Source organism: Adelges cooleyi, unplaced genomic scaffold (assembly GCF_023614345.1).
Source record: "Adelges cooleyi isolate 19-005CV unplaced genomic scaffold, UGA_ACOO_1.1 ACOO_flye_CR_arks_rails_tigmint_CR_PRNA_358, whole genome shotgun sequence".
Classification (NCBI taxonomy): domain Eukaryota; kingdom Metazoa; phylum Arthropoda; class Insecta; order Hemiptera; family Adelgidae; genus Adelges; species Adelges cooleyi.
Window position 1 is genome coordinate 1 of NW_026096033.1, and position 6985 is coordinate 6985.

The window sequence follows — 6985 nt, forward strand, 5'->3', positions numbered from 1 at the left end:
AGCTCAATTTAGCTGTTTTACTTTTTCCCACTACTATAGAATAAATATATGCTATTGTAGTAAGCAGAGCTCACTACATAAAATTGAGGACCAAGAGAATATATATATAAACCACGTTTTAACTTGAAAGACTTTAAAGCTGTAATTTATAATAAACACACAAGAACAAATATATATATAATTATAACTTTTACTGACACACTATTACTGTCTATGATCTGGCATAAGTAACTGGCCCAATTGTGGTTAATTAAAAAAACAGTTTATATAGTAATATATAAATTAGTGAATGACGTTAAAACTTAGAGAACTAGGAAGACCTAATAATATTATCGTGGATGCGCGTGAAAAAGAGGTTAAGTCATCTTTTTGTACAAAATGAGTTAAATGCACTGACAAATTCACAAAAAAAAATCATCATTTGTGTTTTATAGTTTAAGTCTAAGTGTAATATTCAATGAATAATAAAGAAGTGTTTGATGAGATGTCACTATTTTTCTGATCTTAGTGTATTTTGTAATAAGTCGACTTAAATATTTTTGAATTTACAATTTAATAGTGTTCCAATTCTATTTTATACAGGAAAGTATAAAACAAGTTATTTTATTATCTTATTAAAAAAATATTTATCTTATCCTAATACCTGATCTTACATATTTATCTAAACTTTATTTTCCATTTCCTGAATAGTTCATAGTGGTTGACTTAACCCTTTTTTCACGCGCACCCACGAATTTTAATAATAATTACAAGGGGTAACTAGACGTGACCTAGTTTACAATAAGAAATACTGTGTAATAACAATTTAAAAGTTTAAGGCCTATGGGCTATGATGTCATTTAGCCAATCATCTCATCCTGCAAAACAACCTAACTATAATATATAAAATTGTATATGTGTAGAAATATTGTCGAGGTAACAATACGCTCCCGTGTTTTCTTCTTTTTTTCCCGTGTAATTGCTGTTGTTTTTTTTTTTCATTTTATTGTAATAATCTACTAAAAAGTGCGCGAACAGATTGGTGTCGCTTTTGAGTCAGCCTGTCTAACCCTTTTCTTTTTAAGCAAGTTTTTAACAATTTTTAATTGCCTCATAAGCTTTGCACGGCCACCGCAAACGTAAGCTGCTATATTTATCTTTCTGCTTCTTATCGCACCGGATTTTACAATACCTGTCCATCTGCCCGTCTTATCGCCAACGAGCTGCGTCTTTCGTTGTTTTGCCATTCAAATATAGAAGCTTCGCATAATATTATATTAAGCGTTATACTGGTATATACAGAGTGTACCTAGTGCAGTGGTCCGAGTCATACTTTTTTGTACCCCCCATCTATCATGCAAAAACAGGATACTCCAATAAAACCTATAAATGTCGCATCCGGCCACAGCAAAAAAGCTGTTTCTATTTCAAATGAAGATCTGATGGCCGCTCTAAAGACTTTCAAAGGAGAAATTTTATCCTCCTATCAGTCTCTATCTGACCTCCAGGCATCCCAATATAACGACCTAAAAGCCGACCTCTCTCACGTGTCACTTCAAATGTCTGAATTTAAAGCTGAGAACTCTACCCTTCGTGCGGAAATTGACGTCCTCAAAGGAAAAGTCGCATCTTTTGAAGGTTTCAATTCGGTCGAACAATCGCAATCCATTATTAGCCTAGTTCTTCAAGAAACATTCGAGCGTGAAAGATGTCAGACGAATTTGATTACCTATGGGGTCCCTGAGTGATCTTCTTTGGATATTTCCTTGCGTATAGAGCATGACGAAAAAACATTCTGCAATATTCTCTCATCCCTTGGTAATGCTGTCCCTTCAAACTTCAAACTAGTCCGAATTGGAAAGTCAAGTACTTCTTCTTCCCGTCCACTAAAAGTTATATTCGATTCCAAAGAGGTGGCAGCTCACCTATTATCCACTTTCAATGCAGCTAAACGCTCTGGTACTGTATTCGTGGAAAATTTCCGTATGACTAGTGACAAAACACTTTTACAACGAAAACCACTTCGTTCATGTCATGCCGAACTCGAGCAGAGAACCAAAGGCGGTGAAACCGACCTACGAATTGTTTTTGAAAATGGATTACCTATAGTAGGAGTCGCCAATCCAAAAAAACGGAGGAGTTCGTCGTCACCATTCAAGCAAACATCCTTAGCTGATTCTACCGATTTCGCTCCGCTAACCGGTTTTTACCAAAACTGTCGTGGCCTTAATACTAAATTAACTAATTTTAAATGTAACGCATCATCTGTCAATTATATTTTTATTGTTTTATCTGAAACCTGGTTACAAGATAACATTTGTGATCACGAGCTTGGTCTTGTTAATTATAATATTTTTAGGTATGACAGATGTATCTCTAATAGTAATTGTAGTCGTGGAGGAGGAGTCCTAATTGGCATTCGTAAAGATTTTCCTTCGTCCCCCATTTTTGTCACTCAGCTAAATGTTGAACATATTTTTGTTCGTTTTACTATTGATTCACTCTGTTTCATTGTTGGTGGTGTATATATCCCCCCTCACTCTTCTCCATTAATTTATGAATCACACATTTCTTCGATTGAATACCTTATTACAAAATATCCTAATGACATTATTATAATTTGTGGTGATTATAATATTCCTGAAGTAATCTGGAGTAATGATAATAATGGCATTGTATATTCCTATACCTCTCCTGCTCGAGCCCCTTGCATTCCCGAATCATTTACTACCAACGGGTTTTTTCAAAAAATAATATATATAATTCTCATAACTGTATTCTCGACCTAGTATTCAGTAAGGATAAATCTCTTTTCCAGCTACTTTTCTTCTGTATATTCTACTGAACACATGGATCCTGATATTAAAAAACTAGATACCCCCACTTTTGACTTGCCTAATAATGCCACTTTTAATGTAGATGATGTATTTCGCAGTTTATCAACATTGAAGGGCGTCTGGTCGATTGGTCCAGATGGCCTCTCTGGTCATTTTTTATTTGAACTGAGATCAATTATTGCCTATCCACTTTGGCTTCTCTTTAGAAGATCGCTTGATGAAGGTAATTTTCCGTCTTTATTTAAGTTCAGTGCAGTTACACCGATTCCAAAATCTGGTAATCCATCAGATGTGTCCAATTATCGTCCTATTTCCATCCAGTCACATATTTCTAAAATTTTCGAATCCCTAGTTCTAAACGCCATTCAACCAACGGTAAACTCTATCCTCATCGAGGAACAGCATGGCTTTCGCCCAAGACGTTCCACTACCACATGCAATCTTGTGTTCAATAATTATATTTACGAATCTTTCCAATGTCGGCAACAAGTTGATGTGATCTATATCGATTTCCAAAAAGCTTTCGACTCGGTCAACCATATGGCACTCATACATATTCTTGAAAAATCTGGCTTTGGCGATCCACTTTTGTCGTGGTTCAGATCCTTTCTTAGTGACAGATACCAATGGGTTAAAGTTTTTGATATTAGGTCTAATATATTTCTTGCTTCCTCGGGTGTCCCTCAAGGGAGCCATCTGTCGCCAATTCTGTTCTCTTTATTTATTAACAGCCTCCCTCTTGTATTACACCATTGTCACTTTCTTTGCTTTGCTGACGACATCAAACTGTATTTGCGCGTAGGCAAGCTTGATGATTGCGCAAAACTCCAATCGGATTTAAATCGTTTTTCTGATTGGTTTAATACCTTGGGTCTATCACTTAATCTCTCGAAATGCAAAATTATGACCTTCACTCGATCTCGATCTCCATTTTTGTCCTCATACTTCCTTAGTGGTACTGCTGTCTCTCGGGCTGTCGATTACGTCATAGATCTGGGTTTCAAGCTTAGCTACAACCTCGACCCGAGTGCTCACATTGAATATGTATGTTGCAAGGCTTTCAAAACTCTTGGTCTAGTCATGCGTTTGGCTAAGGACTTTCGACTTGAAGTGTCACTAAAAGCTCTTTTCTGTGCACTTATGCGCCCCATTTTAGAGTATGGAGCTGTAGTCTGGGATCCTTATACTGCCGATAATTCAAGACAGCTTGAGCGTGTACAACGTAGATTCTTACGCTTTGCTAGCTTTCTTCTTAATATACCTTGCTTGCCTCATAATTATACGCCAATTGCTACCCACCTTGGACTTTCTTCCCTAGCTGAGCGCCGTCGTTTTGCTGGCCTTAAATTCCTCGCAGGGTTATTAAATCATAACATCGATTCACTCGTCCTACTATCTCTAATCTGTTTTAGAGTTCCACCTCGTTCATCCCGTTCTTCCGCCCAATTCTATGTCCCCCATGCCACCTCAAATTATATGGCTAATGAACCTTTAAGACGTCTAATGTCGGCTGCCAATGCGGATCCCTCCTTTAATGATTTATTATTAATTTAATTTTGTAAAAACTATATTGTATCTATATTTCAATTTATATCGTATTATGTATTATGTGTTATCTCCATTGTTATATTCAAAAGGGCCCAGCCCGTAAAATCTATTAAAATAAAATAATATAATATAAACTAATATATAATATAATCCATTAACATAAATTAACAATAACCCTGAATTATGAGCTCATTACATAATTACATTGTGTTATTGAATTAATTTTATAATCATACTAGACCCGATAATCTATCGTCCCTTTGAAATAGTCCATGGTGGTTTTAAAAAACACATTTTGCGTGGCTAACTTATAGGCCGGTAAATACAAATTTAAGCAAAAATAAAAAAAAAAATCCCAAAGAATTATTTTTTTTGTAAGCGTACTATGTAGTAGACCTACAGCAGTAGGAAAATAAATTAAGCATTACGATTTCATAATATTTATTTAATATTTAGCTGTAGAATAATAATTTCCAGCAATTTGTACACATGCCCTACAGGCTACAGCCTACATCATTTTAATGTAGCATAAGAAAAATCATATCCATTCGTTGCAGCTGTAGTGTACGCGTCTGCGAAGGACCGTACAGTACACTAAACGACTAACGGTATCGGCAGGACTAGGGGTCGTTGTTAAATAATTAAACACTTTTTAAACTTAGTTAATATTAGTATGATAATAAAAAGTATTATTGGTTAAACTGGATATTTAGCATAATAAATATTTTAAACAGTTTGTAGTTAATATAATTTACCCGAGTACTTGTTGCAGTCGCACTACTCTACTAAATAAAGAACTTTATAATAAAGAACATCCAAATTGAACGGCGACAATGCAAAACGTGCTATTGCCATTTTTCGCTTTTTCCAGTGACGTCGATTTTCTGTTGTAGCACATAAGAAAGTCATAGACAAAAACTGTAATATTCTAAAAATGCATAAAAGAAATCTGAACTTATTTATGATAATTGTTAATATGTGAATTTAAATTTAGATACATTAAAACATAATTTTGTGAAACGAATCGCGCCAAAACGCACCATATCCACCACTTGGTTTGTTTTGGCAAAATTCAGTGGAAATAGTATATTTTAACATAATATATATTTATATAGGTAGTCAATAATATTATTTATTTTAAACAACAAACTATAATTTTTTTTTTTCATAATTAACTATTTCCTGAAAATTAAATATTCCATACATAGTTTTTTTCGTGACTGTAAATTTGTTACAATATGATTTGTATTATCTTGAAAAATTATAAAACCTTATTTAACAGTCATAAAAAAAAATGCATAATATTACAAATATAAAATAAAATAAAAACAAGACAATAAATAACCTTGGTTTATTTACCATCAATTTAAAAAAACTAGTAGACAACTGCCGCCGGTTTCGGTCGGCGGTCGGCCGCTTTTTTATTGCTGGGTTGGGTTCGGCGGCCGCAAAACCCCAAGAGCCATTTTTTTAAGTTAAATAATATACTCTTACTGTTTTGTCAGTATAATTATAATATATTTTAATTAATTAAGTCGATATCGTATAATAATAATCGTCGGTGTATGGGGATATATGGACTGCCCCTTAGAATAATAAGTGTATTGGCAACACAACATACACCAACGCCACGACACTTTCTGTTATCAAATATTGCTGGCTCGTTTATGGCTAACTTCACACTCGTTTTATTTTTCTATTGATCAAATATTTTGGTAAATTTGTGAGTCTGTTTTGGCCAAATGTGGCTAGTTTGTATATTTTTTAATTCATTTTAGCATACCTACTAAAGTTACGTTCATTTTGCAACGTCAACTACAGAGACGGATGACTATACAAATATTTGAAACAATATCAATCATTAAATATTCATGTTGTGTTATTTCTATACTATTTAAAACACTTTTGAAACCGTCTATTTTCGATACCCTTAATAATATCTGCCATATTATTTATACCTGGATGTTTACAAACACATTGGCTCATCATCGTTTACCTAGAATTAAATCATGTCTCTGATTGTTCTTAAACCTTAAAAGCATTAAAAAATAAACATTTTGTCAGTAGGTAATAGAACTGATTGCGACCGCGTTCAGTTAAATGCCACTTTTTTTTTCTTCTCACTCATAATCCTCGGTAGTATAGTGGTAAGTATCCCCGCCTGTCACGCGGGAGACCGGGGTTCGATTCCCCGCCGGGGAGGAAAACTTTTTTGCATTTTTTCCTGCTGTTTTTCATCATAATCAATCATTATAAAGTTGAAGATCTATTGCTTGGTACTTAATTTATGATAATAGATTTCTCTGAATTTTAATGCATCCGTTGTGTGCGTTAAAATCAAAATGCCAACTTGGAAATTTTTAATTACATAAAATACATTTATACTATTGCAACAATTGTAACTTTTTTTTTTTTTTATAATGGTTTCAAACAATATTTTACTATCGTTTTCAAAATCATAAATTTCAAAATTAATCATACATAAAAGCCTAAAATTGAAATGAAACCTTAACAAGTTTTCTATGTAAATACATTTACATTATTAAAAAAAAAACTGTTCTTGTGCGTGTCTTTAAATCCATTAATAAAGGAAGGCATTTACCCTCTCAATTTACCTCTTA

General features: G+C 33.8%; 1 non-coding gene across 1 annotated transcript; it reads left to right on the forward strand.

Annotated features, from left to right (window-relative positions):
• The first annotated feature begins 6494 nt into the window (after window positions 1–6494).
• Window positions 6495–6566, forward strand: Trnad-guc (transfer RNA aspartic acid (anticodon GUC)). Its single transcript has one exon. It is a non-coding gene; the product is annotated as a tRNA-Asp (tRNA).
• Window positions 6567–6985: the final 419 nt, after the last annotated feature.